This window comes from Equus asinus, chromosome 9 (genome assembly GCF_041296235.1).
Source record: "Equus asinus isolate D_3611 breed Donkey chromosome 9, EquAss-T2T_v2, whole genome shotgun sequence".
Classification (NCBI taxonomy): domain Eukaryota; kingdom Metazoa; phylum Chordata; class Mammalia; order Perissodactyla; family Equidae; genus Equus; species Equus asinus.
Window position 1 is genome coordinate 52,733,161 of NC_091798.1, and position 18,406 is coordinate 52,751,566.

The following is an 18,406-nucleotide window of genomic DNA, read 5'->3' on the forward strand; positions in this document are numbered from 1 at the left end:
TCCTATCCAGCTCCTTCTTTCTGTCTCTGCTGCCATACACTTTTAAAGACCATCTTCATTTTTTGCCTGGAATACAGTTGGGCAATAGTGAGAAGGCACTAGTTCTGGGATGGGAGGAGCCTTACCAGCAACGTGACAGAAGTGATCGCTAGGGGAGGTAGAGGACAGTTTGAGGGAAAATTCTCACTGATGAGCCACATCTTCGTCTACCCCACTCATCTGCTGCCTGTGATTATGGGTATGGATTATGTGAGAAAATAAAACAGAGGACGATTGGTATTATAAACATATCATAATATACAGTAACTACATATTTGAAGTGAGAATATATGTTTACTCTTGTAAACCCATTAAGAGGATGGAGAAATCATATTAGCTAAAAGTGTTCTGAGATTCAGATTTAAATTGGATGTGGAGGTGAGCCCAGAGGACAATGATGCCACTTGTATTATGGTCCATAGATCAACAGCATCAATATCCCCTTGAAATTGATTTGCAATGCAAATCTTGGGCCCTACCTCAGAACTACTGAGTCCAGATCTGCATTTTAACAGGATCTCCAAGTAATGGCAGACTAAAAACTGAGAATTACTAATGTATAGTATTAAGTAAGAAACATCTGTCGAAGGAGGCTTTCCAACTTATAAAGAAGTTGAGTAGGGTGGTCTCATAGGGCAGTTGGTGAAGTTAAGTCCCACCTAAGGTAGAGGGTTCAAGGGCTGGGTCCCATAGTTTAAGCTTCTGGCTATCAATACCAAGTTTTTCCAAGATGGAGCAGGTCAACAGAAGCTTCCTTCTAGGAGTTTCTTGAGTGTTGTCACATTTACCCATCCATCTTCCATGAGCTCAGAGCCATAAGGACTTAAATTTGCCAGTCCAGATACCCAGTATACATGTCTCCTCACTCTAGCTCTGCTTTCTGCATCTAATAGCGGGAGGAGAGAGGAAGAGGAATGATGAGGGAGAAACTTAGAGTGACACAGATGATAGTTTTTCTTACATTATTTTATTCCTGACTGACTCCAGAGTAAAAATAAACTCCTAGGAAGAAAATGAGGACCACTTGATTAATGAATTGAAGTTAAAAATTTCAAAATTCAAAACACTGAGACCTGGAAAACATGGCATCAGGCATTTCTCTTCGGTATCACCATTGTCATTTTCACTTTCTTTAAATAAGAATCTCTTTGTTGTCCATTGCTTGACCTGTATGACTTTTCATTCTTACAACTCAATCCAATCCAATTCTTACAACTCAATCAATCTCATAGGAAGATGCTGTCATTTTTCTATTTCAATGCTAAGACTAAGGTTCAAGGGCTAAACATTAGTGCCAGAGTTGTGGTTCCAATACAGGACCCCCTCCACAGCCTGCAGTGCCTGTTCTAAGCTGTGTTTCTGCTAATCTATCATTCTTTCTCCCTATTTTGCCCTCTTTTTTATAATGCCCTGCTGAACATTCATAGAAAGGATCACTTCTTTAAGGGACCTCAGTTTTCTCGATATGTTGAAACAGATGCTCTTTGAGATACTATCAAGCTCCACGTTTCTATAATTTGCTAGAGGCAACCCCATGCAAGCAGATATTCAGCTGCTTAACTGTTAAAGTTTGTTCAAATAATGCATCTGTAAATGTAAAGAAACAAAAATAACAGTGATGGGCATCCAGGTAAACATAGAACAAAGCCTGATGTGATCCCCACATACGCATCTCCCTTTTCTTTTCACCCTTTTTCTCTGCTGGATGGACTAAGCCCTGAAAGATGACATGGGAAGGGCTTTGGTTCAGAGTGTAGGAATGGGCAGAGAGGAGTGGAAAGGAGAAGGAGCTTTGCGGAGGAAGCTTCAAAGCAAAAATAGTGGAGTTGACTCACTAAGATGGGCACCTGTCCTATTCCTCTAGTGACTTAAAAAGTTGAAAATAAGATTATATAAAAACTTATTAATACGATATTTTCTGCAAATGGAAGAGAGAGGAACAGTTGGTGAGAGCAGGGTGTGGGAAGTGGAGATGTGCCAAAATTGAACATTTCCTACTTCACAATTTTTCTCCCCAATTAGAAAGCAGTGCAACCCTTCTTCTTTAGCATCAAGAACAACTCTTTTGCAGAGGACTATGGACAAATATTCTTGATTGAATCTTTTTTTCAGACCAAAGCCTGTTTAACAGTCATGTTATGACAAAAGTATATGAAAAAATCAAGCAACATTTTAAGATACTGATTGAATGAATCTTAAAACTTAAAGGATTAAATTGAGATAGTAGATATCAGTGTTTTCAAAACATAAACAAGGCTGAATTTGGATATTGTTGTAAAAAGCAATAAACAGTACAAATAACAGATAATAGTGTATATCAATGACTTCTAATAATATGGAGACTTTGATCTTCCAAACCAAACACTAGGAATACTTAAGCCAAATATATCGTGTTAATAGAAAGTCAAAATAAAGCCTAGATTGGATCAGATAAGAGTTGTTACCTCCCTTTCTAATGAGAAGCCTGAGTACAATTAATGAAAGCTATGTAAATGTGCTTCGGGCTGTTAAGATTACAAAGAGAGTTCAGGGCTGGGGATAAAGAATTGGGAGAATAGGATCCACAATCAATTACAGAGAAGGTCCTTCTATCTCAGACAGGCACACACATTTTGATATCTCATCAGGGAACCAATTGCATCCAGGCGCCTTTTGGAAGAAAGATGTAGAAACATGCTCCCTCCTATTTGGGGAATGATACAAGGGGGCTATTTTTGAATGATTAATTAAAGGGAATCAATCTTCATTGCTTTGCTACTGACGTGAAAAGCGCCATGCCTGTGCAATAATCGCATGCAATTATTCAGCTACCCCTTTGGCAAGGACAACGTAATTAGTCCTGGTGGTGTCGAGAGATTCTCTTTATTCCCAACAAATTGGCAGTTTTAATCAAGTGTTGCTGGAAATTTATCATAACACAGGGAAAACAATAGGTGAAGGTACAGGGCCTCAAGCTGTGTGACTCCCATCTACAATGGTACAAATTTACAATGCTAACAACATGATAAATACTACCAATCTGTGAATGCCTTGATTATAATTTCATATCAGCACCAAGCCTTGGCAGTTCTTGTTTGTTTAGAAACATGGCTGTAACCCTTTTTGTGCTGCCTTGCATTTGTTCACTGAGGAAGTTGCCGTAAGCCTTGGGTGCTGATGGGCTGAAACTTGGAGGGCTTAAAAGCCCAGACAGCAGGGGAGGCATCAAGAAATGGTAACCTACTCCCACTGCAGGAGTCTGGGAACTGCTGATGGTAACACAGATAGGGCGAAAAGCAAACTCACCATGTCCTATTTTGTGTTTTACTCAGAAGACCTTTCTGCTGGGATGACTTCCCAGATATACAAGACTTTCTCTTTTTCCCTCTTTCCTGTATTTTCATGCCTCCTAAAATCTTTGCTTAAAAATAATAGCTAGGTGCCAGCCTGGTGGTGCAGCAGTTAAGTTTGCACATTCCGCTTCAGTGGCCCCGGGGTTCACCAGTTCAGATCCCAGGTGTGGACCTACATACCACTAGTCAAGCCATGCTGTGGTAGGCATTCCACATACAAAGTAAAGGAATGTGGGCACAGATGTTCACTCAGGGCCAGTCTTCCTTAGCAAAAGAGAGGAGGATTGGCAGCAGATGTTAGTTCAGGGCTAATCTTCCTCAAAAAAATAAATAAAAAATAAAAACAAAATAAAAAAAGACTTAAAAAAATAATAATAGCTAATACTGGGCCTGGTGGTGTGGTGGTTAAGGTCGCTTGCTCTGCTTTGGTGGCCCAGAGTTTACAGGTTTGGATCCCAGGCGCAGACCTACACACCACTCATCAAATCACACTGTGGTGGCGTCCCACATAAAATAGGGGAAGGTTGGCACAGACATTAACTCAGCAACAATCTTCCTCAAGCAAAAAGAGGAAGATTGGCAACAGATGTTAGCTCTGGGCCAATCTTCCTTACAAAAAAAAAAAGAAAAGAAAAAGAAAAAGAAAAAAAGAGAAAAAATAATAGCTAATATTTATCAAACACTTACAACATGCCAGGTGTTATACTGAATAATTTACCTATGTTGTCTAATTTAATCCTCTATTATACTCTGTGTTGGGGAATGCTATTATTTTTATTATCCCTGATTTTACAAATGAGGAAATTGAGGCTTGGTAAACAGAGCGGTACAGCAAGGATCACAAACTCATGGGGCTGCATCCCAGGTCTGCATGCTTAACCACCCACCATCCTGTACCACCTCCTGCACCTAATTCTTAGGCTGATGTGCTCATTATTGCCTGGCAATAAAAAGGTAGAGTGACTTTATATGCTTCGACTTGAGTTAGAATGCCACTGCCTACATTACCTCTTCCTTCTTATTCCAAGAAGAAATCATCTCTATTACCTACAGGGGTTTGTATATTTTATGGTATGCTTTCATAACTAGCATATATTTGTGTGTGTGAGTGTGTGTGGTAGAGGGTGGAGAAGGTAGATGTACAGAAAGTCAGAATTTATCTGAAAACGTCTCTCTTCAATAAGAATCACCTGGAGTCCTTGTTAAAAATCAGACTCCCGGGGCCCCTCTCCAGATCCACCCGGTCAGATCCCTAGAAAAGGGCCTGGGACTCGCTTGAGAAAGTGTCCCAGGTGTATCCAGTGATGGTGTTCTAAGGTAGATTATCTCATAGAGCTTCTCTCCAGAGTTAGTTCCATGGGCTATTAAGGATTATACGGAAAACATTTCCGCTGGTGAGATAATTTAGGGATATATGGGTTAAATAATACTTAACAAGTTTCCTCTAAGAGACTTTAAATTTAATACACAGCGAGAATTTCAAGAAGTAACCGCGGTACTCAAATATTTTCCTGACTCATTTGACTATGGAGCTCGCTCTTCAAGGAGCATTCTGCTGGGACTGGGGATTTGCAGAATATACCCTGGGAGATCCTTTCCAAAGGATGCTTAATGAAATACACGCATCGCCAAGAAAACTTCAACTGTTAGCTTGAACAGTTACGGACTCATCTCGGGGCATAAGGGCCAGTAAGTTCCCTAAAGGTATTACAGGCAATTTCTGGAAAACGTTTATAAGGAAACAGTGTCAAATTTATCCAGGAATTAGAGAGCGCTTATTGCAGGTGAGCTGGAGAAATGCGTTAAATATCTACCTGATGTGAGATTTTAACAGCGTGTCCTCAGAGTCATGTCGGAATGGTCCTCAGGAAATAAACCATGATCCAATTTTTCTTTTTCTATTTCTGCTGTCATGGTAGCAGCCTAGGCCGAGGGAATAAAAGTGGTTATTTAAAGGCTGTTTTGGCATTTGGAAGGAGTGTGGGATCGTAGGCTGAAAAGGGGTGAAACATATCTCATAAATCAAAGAATGTTAGCCCAAATCCCATTGCCTAAAGGTGAGCCCTCTTCCAAACAAAATCTCGAAGCTCTGAGAAGTCATGATCAGCACAGTTAACACCAACAGCAGCTGATTTCTGGCCTTTGTAAAATGCGGTGTACTTAAAGCAGGCTTCAGGAAGGAACACATCAAGAACTAACTCCCCAACTCAGCAGAGCTCATTTGTGGACAAGGCCTTGTCAGTTGCTGCCCTGATCTCACTTTCACGCCTTTGTTCTACCCATTGCAAGAAGGAACATCTGGCTCAGGGCCTGGAAAGCAGACTCCATCCTCCCAGTGCACCTGCCCCAAGAGAAGAAGGAGAAATGCTTTACTGACAAAAGGTAGGATTTTCAGAGCCGCATTCCCACCCATTAAAGCAGCTTGTTTGATCCCTTCAAAGCTCAAGATCAAAGGGAGGCTTTTCCTGAGCTGCCAACCCATAAAGCCACAGGCAGAGAGAAGGACTTCTTTGTCTTCACACAGCCAGGTGGACTCGGAGGAGGGGCTGTGGGCAGGTGGAAGGGTTTCCTCACATCTGGCTGGTGCCACTTGGATCCTGGACCTTCTCAGGAAAGCAGGAGCTGCTCTAGGAAGATCTGGGCTAAGTCAAAACCACTATTTGGCAAAGAACCCCCTAAAAGCTATCTTTTTCCTTATCTCCACTGAGCGACAGGTCACCAGCATCCATTTTATTTCCTAATCCCAAAGGCATGACCACATATTTTTGTGCACAGGAAAAGCTGCCAGCACCTTTCTTCCCCCATGATTTACAGAACTCAATCATCAGAGAACAATCCTGTAGCTTTAAGTGTATTTAAAAATCTCCATTTTATGTGGTACTTGCTGGCTTTGACTATAATGGAATGTATGAACCAGGGAAATAAATTTGGACTAGGTTCCCTGAGAAAGTATGATGAGAGGATTCTGAGCCCCCTCAGCCTGTCACAACCTCCCTGCCAGTAACAGAGCCCTCTTGGGCCTCGGCCAGTGCCACCTGCCGACTCTGGCCATGGCTCAAGGAATGGCGGGCTAGAGTTTTTCCTGGTAGAGAGGCAGCCAGATTGTGACTTCCTCTGGCAAGGGCTACACAGTGCTGTAGAAGATTTTTGCTTTAAAAATAATAACAACCTCCCTCCACACACAAACAAACATTTATAAGCGTATCCAGCCAAAACCTCCCAGTCATCAGAAGAAACACAGGACTGTATAGAAAGTAACCATAAGTCTGCATGGGTCTGCATCTAGCAGGCCATACATCTCATCTTAAGCACAGAAAGTACTGGGAGAGACACAGGAGGGAGAAGTTCAAAACAGTTGTGAATTTGTAGGGGAGGGGAGAGCCAAGAGAAGCACTACTCCCTGGACACCTGAAAATAAGGACAGAAACCAGGTAAGACAAAGGCCAAGGGAATGAGATAAAGAACAGCAATTTCTGGAGGCACAGTGTGCTGGGATGCAGGGGCACCAAGCCTGCTATTGGCTCACGGATTTGTGCCCCAGGACAAATTTTTCCCATAGCAAAGAATCTTTATGGAAACAAAATGAGGTGGTGTCACAGGATTCTGCACACAGAAACTTACTGAAGGATGAATTCTTTTTTTTTTTTAGCTATGCCTCTTTTCCAAGCTCTATGTATGAGGCCAGTTGGAGAGAAGGATGAGCAGAGAAAATCTACCTCTCTAAGAGGGTTAGATGAGGTTGGAAACGCAGAGAAGTAGAATCATCCATTAAACTGGAGGGGAAAGGTAGGGCTTGAGTGACAGAATGGGTGACAGCTGTGAGAAGTAAGGCAGTTGAGAGCAAGTGAACAGCGCCGAGCAAATCAGGAGGCAGAGGCAGCCATTCAGATCCCACGCATCCCCTTGGGCAGAGGGCTGATGCATTGAGAGGAAGTTACTCTGGTTTTGGAAGTCACTGTCTTTTCCTGGGCTCCACCTGCGTAATTGTTCTGCTCCTGTTTCCCCAGCTGGGCCTCTGCTGTGATGACAAGAGTGGATGTGATGGTTAGAACGCACCTTATGTATCATCCAAAGTCTGTGTAGCTTTCTCCACTGAGAAAACAAAGAGAAAGAAGGAGCAATAGTAAATATTGAGACAATGAGATATAAACAAGTCCTTTCACCAGCTTGGAGAGATCAAGCTAGGACACGGAGAGGCCAAGTTCTGTAAACGTGGCTGTCTCAGCCTCAGTTGCAGGACAGCAGAGCCAAGTGTCCTGCTTCACTGCCCTCTTTGGCATCATAAGGTAGCAGCCAGAGATATCCCCAAAGGTAGAATTCTCTTGAGTCTCATTTTTCTGCACATTGCGGGTAGTGCTTTAGCAGGTTATTGATTGCAATTCAGAGTTTGTGAAAGATGTGTTGGCAATCATATGCTTTCGGGGGAGGGCACAGATATAAAGGAGGCCTCCTCATATCCCCTGATCCCAACATTTCCAATGTTCCCTAAAACATGCAGTCCCTTCTCCTAGAAGATAATAAAAATAAGACACCCCCCCAACTTTTTTAGATGTACTGACTCTATTGAAGCTAAAAGGACTTTAGTTAGTTGGTTTGTTCTGTCAACCCCCTATAAAGAAATTGAGACAAAATGAAAATAATTGACTTGCTCAGACCTGGCGTGATGGGTGAGAATTTTGGTAACAGGAAACACTGAAACAAATGAGGTCATTTTGATCGATACAGTGATTTGCCGAATCGGGAAGTGGCTACTCAACAAAGGCAAGAACGATCTCTATCCATAGAATCATTGCATCCCACTGATGGATTAACTGAGCTTAACCATGTTCCTGGCACATAGTGAGGACTCAACAAAAATATTTGTCTTTCATAACCTATATTTAGTCCTTAGACAAGTCCTTTTGGCCCCATTTTCAAAATGTGTTCTCAACTGAACCACTTCCCCCTTCTCCACTGCTACGCCATGATCTCAGCCAATGCTGTCTTTCACTTGGATTAGTGCAAGCATCTCTATATGAGCCCTGTTATGTCTGTCATTACCACCATCTCCTCCGTATAATCTGTTCTCAGAGAAGTCAGAACAATCCTTTTAAAAGGTAAAACAGATAATGTCAGACTTCTGCTCAAAATCCTCCCATGGCTTCCTCACCCCCAACACACACACATCATTAGCTCTACCTGCATCTCCTCCCAATCTTACCCTCTGCTCCGGCCACGTGGAACCCCTTGCTGTTCCTCCAATAACTCAGGCATTATGCCATGTCAGGGCTCTGGCAATTGCTGTTGCATCTGCCTGGAATCTCTTTCCACAGTTATCCACTTGGCTCACTGCGTTACCTTCCTCAGACCTTTGTTCAAATGCCATCATCTCAACAATGCCTTTCCTGACCATTCTATTTAAACCCACACCCACTTACCCACCCTATGGCTCCTATCTCCCTTACGTGCTTTATTATTTACTGTAACACTTGTCATCGTCTGGCATTCTATGTAGTTTGCTTGATTATTGTCTGTCTCCCACTAGAATGTGAGCAACATGGGATCAGGGATTTGGGTTTATTTTGTTATACCTTAGTGACTAGAAAAATTGCTGGTACATAGTAGGCACTGGATTAATATTTGTTCAATAAAGAAATGGAAGAACAAATGCAGATCTTTTATACAAAAGATTAACTTATAGCAAATTGCCCTTTTTTACCTAAATAATAAAATTATGATGCATTTGTCTGTCTTAAAATTATTTTTCATGGAAAGCACATGGTGACAAAATATGGGAGTCAAAGGGGTTCTAATTCTGGCTCCCATCTATTAATGGTGTGACCTCTCTGAGCCTCAGTTTTCATAGACATAAAATGAAAATGATGATATCTATCTTGCCTAACTCAAAGAGTTGCTATGAGGGTAAAACATTATATACGTAAAAACATTTTGAAAACTATAAAGCTTCTATATGTAAGTTATTATTATTTCCTGTGAAATCTTTCATTAGGAAGTTTCTTTGCACTTCAGGTAAGGTAATAAAGAATTACTCAAGCAAGACAAGTCATCTTAACAAATTGGATGCCTTGTTACTTTTATAGGCCAGAAATAAGGCAGGTGATGGGGCCTTTGAACATTGTTTCATCATGAATTCTAAGCAGCAATTATCAATGCCTGCAAATTTTCTTGATCTACCTGACTTGGTGAAAATCTGGTAATATATTGGGCAGAAATGAGTAGAAATTGTCAGTGAGGTTTGTTTAATGGTCCTCAAACCACAAGTATTTATTGAATATCTACTAGCACTATGTTAATGTTGAGAGGAAAAGTGACGGGCATAAGGTTGTATGCCATCTGGCCCCAAGTGTCCTCTAATAAAATATAGAATCTTAGCACACGTGCAACAAATGTGTTGTAGGGGAGGAAGACATGTCCTCTACCCACTCTGGGTCCTTCTGGCTGGACAACGAATTAAATTCACATGCGACAGAATAACAGGAGAAAATTAAACACAGCTTTATCACATGTATACATGGGAGAGGCTCAGGCAAACTGAGCAACTCAGCTAACGGGCTGATGCTACCTGTTTAAGTATCTCAGCTACGGACAAGGAGGACATTTGGGGTAGTGGTTTGGGTCTTCAAAGGGAAGGAAGGCAACCCACATGGAAATGGAAAAGCAAATGTTTGGTAAATTGAACTTTGATAAGAGTGGGCTTTTCAAGGATCCTCCCAGTCTACCGGAACCCAAAGTTATCTATGGTGATGTCCTGTCCTGGGGACAGGCCTTTATTTTAAATTTCTTTTAGGCAGTTGGGGGGAAAGGTCGAATGTTCTTGCTGAGTCTGAGCCTTTATTGTCTTCAGCTCGAAATAGTCTGCATACCACAGTGGCCCATCTTGGGGTGGCCTGCCCTGAACCCTATCAGTGTTTTATGTATCTGAGTAGCTATGAGAGTAATATCATTGTTACTAGGATCTGCCCACTTTCTCAGTCTCATGTACTGCCTCTCTTCTCTCCTATTTTGTGCTCTGGCAACTCTCAACCACTTAAAGTTCCCCGAAACACTGTGAAAATAGTGTGTCTTTATTCATTGTGTTTCCTCCACCTCAACTGCCTTCTCTCTTTCTCCTATTTTCTTTTTCCTTTCTAACCTTTTTTCCTACACTCCTTTCTCCTGCTAAAACATATTAATCCTTTAAGACTTCACTTAGCCATAAACTTATGCAGTTCATTCAGGTTGCTTCACCCCAGCAATCTTGTTGAGTTAGATGCTGCTCTCTGCTTCTCCAGTAGCACATAGAATAAACCTAAGTTGCATTTAGAATGAAATCCGAAATCTTGCCCTAATCTATATGATCTGATCCTGGCCTCCTGCTGGGCCGCGTCTCCCACTATGCAATCTTACAAGTCTGAGCTTTCTTTATGTTCTTCAAACTTTTCCAACATGCCAAACTTAGGTCTTAGGGTCTTTGAATTTGCTATCTTCTCTGCCTAGACACAATATTTGTATGTCAATTCAAATGTTATCTCCTCAAATATTTGTGGAATGGCTGATTGCATATCTGTGCTCCCAATATCTAACAAGGCTAAAGAAATGTTTGTTGTGCTGACCTGAAAAGATGCCATAATCTCTGAAACCCACTGTCAAAGGAGAAGAAACTATAGCCTTTTTTCAGGTGAATATTATCCACACAGCAGCATCTTCTCTACAATATCAAGGTGTTATATTTCTGGTTTAGCAGGATTTTTCTAAGTAACTAATAATGCACAAGATCTTAGGACTTTTGTCTTTTGATCTTAGAGATCAGTCCAAGCTCTTGATTTTATAAATGAGAAAACTGTGATATTTCAATTACAGAATCCTGGGCCACAGCACTTTCATGATTTTCAAAGCAGGAATGTGGATTCTGAGTTAACACAAAGGTGGGGTTTTGTGCACATGGTCGTGATAGTCAGAGCAGGGAAGCAGAAATTATGGGTGATGGCCAACACTTATTGTGGACTCTGTGCCTAAATGCCAAGCCCCCAGTTCCCTCGGAATCTCAGCCCCTTGTGTTCCTCATCATTCCCCCTGTGTTCCACTATTCCCTACTGACAACACATGGAGAAGGGGATGTGATCTCAAGAGGAAGCAGGCAGTAAATCATGAATTTTATGGCAACATTCTGAACTCACACTACATCCCTGACAGTTTGGGACTGTGTCACATAAGAGAATAGGGGTCATATGTTTAATGTGGTTGTTAATTTTGAATTCTGAGAACCTCAGAGCCTTAGTACCGACTGTTGGTCACCCAATGCAACTGGTGACCCCAACGTGGGAATAAAGGCAGAGTGGAGCTCTCCAAAGTTAAAAAGCTTCTGTCATTATTGATTTTCTTGGACTTCAGAGACGTGGCAGTACTCTAAGATTCCATCTGTGGTTACCTCAGGCAGTGAAAGAGTGGAGGTGTACAGGTGCAACTGGGGGTGTTGAAATCAGGGACTCACAGCTTCAGGAATAATCTCTTAGTAGTCCATTTTAAACAGTGATTTACATCTAACAACTGCAGTAGTCTTAATAAAATTTTAATCAGATTCCCACAGTCAAAGAAGAATAGACTTTTCACAATCAACTGGTTTAACATCTTGTATTAAAAGGAACCAGTCCAAATGTGTGACAAAGGCATGATCTATCCTATTGGCTGAAATCAAACTGGATTCAAACCAAAAATTAGTTTCCATACTTTTCAAATTCTAATGAAGACACTTATAACTATAGAGAGAAGCTCTGAACAGCTGGGCAGAAACATTGAAGTTCTTGGTTTTCTTTTGAGTCCTGCTTACTAAATAATAGCATAATTTGACTGCTAAATTTTTCTGCCTACGTTGATCCCAAATATGGCTTTAATCAACATATTGCATTGTTTAAAAATATTGTGAAAACCCTAAAGATCACCAGTCGATAAGTGTCACCAATCTTGAGGTTTAATTTCTAGCCAACATTTTATATCTTAATGTAACCCCTTGAATTTGTTTATTGAAAAAGGAGTATTTCACAGTTGTGGTTATTCTAATCATGGTGTGCCATCATAATCAGTATTCATGAATCTTGATCAGATAGGCTATCAAAAAGGAGAGTCAGAGAGGTGCAATGGAACGAACTAGGTTTTAGGCCTGGCTTTCGTATTGGCTGTTGATTTTTGGACAAGTCGCTGTTTCTGACCCTTGAATCTCTCAACTGAAAAATTAGTGGACTGGGCTACAGCAAGAGTTAGAAAGCCGAATATCTCCACTGGATCCAGGTTGGCTATGTATGTAAGAGAAGCTTGTAGGCTCGATTGAAATTTCGGCAAACTGGTATATTAGATCTAAAGGAGATACAGTAACTCTGCCTCAAATATGACTCCTACCTCTAGGGATTCAAAAGGAGCTAGACATAAATGTTTACATATGGAATCACATCATTGTTAAAGTTTACAATTAATATATACTACAAAAATAATTTTATGAGCTCAATAACACATATCTGAGGTTATGTTTGGCCTGGGGACTGACTTTTTGTGATCTTTGGATAAACAGCATTTAAAATTCATGGTGTAAAATGTCATGAAGGAAAAATAGAGTCATGGCATCTTTCACGTGTCATAATGCCTGCTCTCAAGCCAAAAAAGAGCAATGACCTACTGTTTACATTGGTTGGTCCTTTGTTTCATCCTTCTCATCATGTTTTGCCCCCTTCTTGGGTCTGTAATGCTCATCCTCAGCACAGGGTCACCTCAAAAGGTGATCTTCTTGGGACATGAGAACCACATGATTCAGGAAGAATTGCCTTAGCCTTCCACATGCTGCAATTTCTTTTTATAAGGGAACTAAGGCAGTTTTTGACAAGTTGGAATTCTCGAGAGACTTTAACAATATAATGGATGAGTCATGAACAAATAAGGTATTTTCTCAAACCTGGGTTATTTTTCCACTTTAATACACAAAATTGAGACTGTGAAGTTCTACAGTCAGCATTGTTTAATCATTAACACCAGGTTTAATGCAAATTGACTGTAATTATGTGTGGAGTTGAATTGATTAATTAATTATATATAGAGAGGAAGCTCTGAACAGCTGGGTGGACACTTTGAAGTTCTCGGCTCTCTTTTGTGTTCTGCTTCCTAAATAATATCATAATTTGGCTGCTACCGTTTTCTCCCTACTCAGATTGCCCTTTAAACTTTATTGCCTAAAAACCCCACAGGATAAACTATGTTGATTCTTTTGAGTTCAGGCTGATAGCGGATTTTGAGGTCATCAACTGGTAACACTGAAGTTTGAACATATGTTTTTGTTAGCATGAAAACTCTGCAGCCACTGAATATTGTCTAAATAAGCACATATGTGCATTTTGAAAATGTCATTCATGTGTTTATCTTGGGCAAACACACATACTGCACCCAGTCTTAACCCAATTCTTCCATTGCTGTTGTCATCAGAATCTCCAGAAAGAGGTTATCGTTAATATTCACTGTGTCTAAAATCACCTCTGAACTTTGAATGAATTTTTTTCCTCAGGCGACATTTCCATGTTCAATGTTTTATAATCCTGCGAGTGAAACGGTTTTGCACACTGCCAGAAACCTACATTACTAGTGGCAAAGTGGTGATTTGTTATAGTGAATGACATTTAGTTAAAGACACCAAAAAATTTTTTTTTGTGAGCTAGAAAGGGAGAGGGGAAGAGAAAAACCATGGCTCCCACAGCCAGGCTTTGTATCTAATCTGAATAACGCCCAACCCTGCCCAGGTCGCTTATCTTAATGACTTTGCTAAAGAAGTTGTCTTGTCAAATCTATTTTTTGCCTTATATGAATAATTTACCAACAGAGGTAATTTGGGAACATTCTGATGAGATAAAAAAAAAAAGCTTGGTGATAAGGAGAAAGCTTGAAAGAGTTGAATGTAAGAATAGAAAAGTTCCATAGGCTCCTGGGACTAGAACTGAAAAGGTCATTAGGTGTATTGCTCTGATTTGAAGGAGGGATCTCCTAAAGATTTCTATCTAGAGGGATAGCTTATTTAAACAGACATGAACTCAAGGAAGAAAATCCATAATGTTCCCATAGTGATTTAGTCTATCTTTTTAAAAACACCCATCTATTAGGAAAATTGTATGTATGTTTTCATAATTCTGTTTTGAAGACTCTACTTTTAGTGGAGTTAGAGAGCACACTGACATTATTCATATATATCCTATGACGGTATGACCACTGGGCTGTCATATTTGTATAAAGTTCATCATCTTCACTGGGCAGTGATCTGCTATTCTTGTTACAGCAATGATTTGAGTTTTTTGGTCATACCATTATAATCAGAAATAATTCCCAGGACTTATTGGAAACATGGACTGAAAAGAACCCCTGTCAGCTCCTCCTCAGGGACTCCCCATTTGGGAGAAATACCATTTGGGGGTATTTCTGGACTTACACTCATTTGCAAGCTGAATATACTTCAGTCAGGGATTGCTTGCAGGGAAGGAAACAAACATTGGAAACTTACTGGGTGGCAGATACTTAGAAAGTGCTGGACTTATAGATACTAGCATAGAGAAGTGAGAACACTTAATATGCAAGAACCCGAACTATGGAGTGGGCACTGATACCCGTTAGAACGACTCTGTGTTTCCACCTCCTCGTTCTCTTTTGTTTATAGGTATGGAAGTAGGTAGAGGGGAGATCCAGGTCACCAATGAGATTTTCATGGGCCTCAGTGCTCTGAGTGAAGTCATAGAAGCCTTATCCATGCTTATCTTAATGTACGAAATCTTGACGCAGAGCAGAATCGCTTAAGTAGATAATGGACGAGAGAAAAGGTTTCTGTTGGCTTTTTCAAGGTTTCAGCTCGAATCTTGTCTAAAACAAACATTTCATCAAATGCATTAAGCTCCAGGATTAGGATCTGACTGGATCTTAGAGGCTTAAATGTAAGTAGAAGTGTGTCAAGTGAAAATGTGGCAGTGTGCATAGAGCAGGAAAGTCAGCCTGGGGAATTCAGTAAAAGAAATGGTGCTGATGCCAGATTCTGTCAGGCCCAAGCCCCAGCAGAGCCCAGGCCCTCCAGTTGGAGCTGCAGGAATCTCTCAGTGATGCTTCCCATAAGGAGTTTCTTTCCTGTGGACAAGATAGGTGGCAAAATGAGCAAACCCATCACAGCATGCAGCAGGAGACCAGGACCAGAGCAAAGGCAAGAACAGAAGCAGGCAGTAGGCTCTGTGTAGAGTTAGGGAACCAAAGGCAGACCATGTCCTCCTCAGCAAAGGGGGTGTGCTGGCAGTGCAGCCTGGCCTTCCACTCTATACACCCAAGAGTACTGACTCAGTGGGCTGCCAGGCAGAGCTGTGGACCTATAGGGTTCAAGATTTGTATCTTCCAACGTTAATTCCCAAACCTCCAGGACCTTTTGGATCAAATTCAGATGGGAGCCTTCTAGAACCTGGGAAGTTGGAGTTGGGGTAGCGATATCGTATCTATTGGAACATCTCATAATTCAGAGTCCTTTGGAACTCCAATAAATGCTTATTTAATGATATTTACTGAATGCTTTTATAGGTACTAGGGAAAGGGGGCGAGGAGGGAAGCAGTGAAAGAGGGTGTGTTCCTACAGACAGGAGCTCCAATAGAGAGCCTGTAGTTTTTATTCGCATGAAAAAGTGAATTCTCTTTTTTTGCTTATATCTTTTGGAATTGTTCTTTATACTTTTTATTACTTCCAAACCTATTGATCAACAAATCATCCTCATTAGGGTTGCCAGATCTAGCAAATAAAAATACAGGGCTCACAACCAGAAGGACCTACAATTAGAATATACAACTATGTACTAGGAGGTTTTGGGGAGATGGAAAAGAAAAAAAAGAAAAAGATTGGCAACAGATGTTAGCTCAGGTGCCAATCTTTAAAAAAAAAAAAAAAAAAGCCTGGTTACGTTTTAATGTCAGATAAACATGAATGCTTTTTTTTAAGGATAAATGTATCCCAAATGTTGCATGTCCCAAATATGTAGAGGTCTGGCTGCATTAGGAAACATATGCTTTTTTAAAAAATATACTTATTGGTTGCCAGATTTAGCGAATAAAAATATAGGATCCTCAGTTAAATTTGAATTTCAGAAACAAAGATTGAAAATACTACAGGTTGGTGTCAAGATGGTGGTGTAGGTGGACTCTGAACTCACCTCCTCCCATAGACAACAAATTTACAACTACTCTGGGAACAATTACCCCTGAGAGAGAATAGAAAACTGGATAAGAACCCTTGCAACAAGGGACAATCCTGACTGAGGTGGAAGATGCAGAAATTCCTTTCTGGAGACAAAAAGAAAAGTCACCTTCACAAGCCACAGTGCTTCATGGCTGACTGGGAGCAATCCTAAAGTATGCAGTTTTCCCTGGAAGAGTGGGGGACCTGAGTGGGAGAGCATAACTGCTATAAGCATCTTTTGGACTCAGCACAACTGAGATGAGTATCATAGTGTCTGGCTTTCCTGGCTACTAGCCCTGTGGGCAGTGGGTCTTGTCAGCTGCAGCAGACTTGTGCTTCTCAAACAGCCACATAGGGGATTGGCTCAACCTTCCAAAGCCTGAAACAATTGGGTACTCCTGTGCCTGGGGCCAGTTCCAGTCAGCTGCACTCCTGAGAGAGCTGACAAGAGCCTGTAGACTGGAGGCCTACAGCAGTTGTAAGCCCCTAAGCCTAGCAACCAGCCACACTGGGGGCCTAACAACTTAAGAGAAAAACTGCAACAGGAATATGCTATTAGCCAACTGTCCTGGGGCTCTCCATGCCTGATAAAGTGACTGAAGGATCCATAGCAGCCACATGCAGCTGATCATTACATCCAGACAGGAGGCAACCTAGCCTTCCCAGGCACCTGCAGCAAGAACAACTCTGCCACAACAAAAGGACTCAAGTAGCCCACACAGGGGACACTCCTGGAAGATTTGGACCTTGTGATGAGAGGGAAGCACACTGATGGGCCTCATAAAGGATCTCTTACAAAAGGCCACCTCTCCAAGATTGTGAAATGTAGCTGACTTACCTAATACATAGATATAAGCACAGAGAAAGGGACAAAATGAGGAGATAAGGGAATAAATTCTAAGTAAGGGAATAGGACAAAACCCCAGAAAAACAACTAAACGTAACAGAAATAAACAATCTACCTGACAAAGAATTCAAATGAAAAATTACAGCAATGCTCACTGATCTTGGGAGAAGAAGGGATGAACTCAGTGAGAACTTCAACAAAGAATTGGAACATACAGAAAAGAGCCAATCAGAAAAGAAGAACACAATACTGGAAAAGAAAAATTCACTGGAGGGACTCAATAGCAGAGTGGATAATATAGAAGAATGGATCAGCAAGCTAGACAAAGGAATAGAGGAAATCACCCAAGCTGAACAGATAAGAGAAAAATAGAATTAAAAAGAACAAGAACAGCCTAAGGGACTTCTGGGACAACATCAAGCACACTAACACTTGTATTATAGGTGTCCTGGAAAGAGAAGAGAGAGACAAAGGGGCAGAGACTCCATTTGAAGAAATAATAGCTGAAAACTTTCCTAACCTAAAGAAAGAAACAGACAGCCAGGTACAGGAAGCACAGAGAGCACCAAACAAGATAAACTCAAAGAGGCCCATAGCAAGACATGTTATGATTAAAAAGTCAAGAAATAAGAAAAAGAGAATCCTAAAACCTTCAAGAGAAAGGCAACAAGTTACATTCAAAGGAAATCCCATGAGGCTATCAGCTGACTTCTCAGCAGAAACCTTACAGGCTAGAAGAGAGTGACATGATATATTTAAAGTGCTGAAAGGAAAAAAGTACAGCCAAGAATACTCTACCTAGCAATGTTATTATTCAGAATGGAAGGAGAGAGAAAGAGTTTCCCAGACAAGCAAAAATAAAGGAATTTATCACCAAGAAACCAGTCTTGCAAGAAATACTAAGGGACACATTTAAGTGGGAAAGAGAAAACCACAAATAGGAATAAGAGAATTATCAGGAAAAAAAGGCAATAAAATCATTGG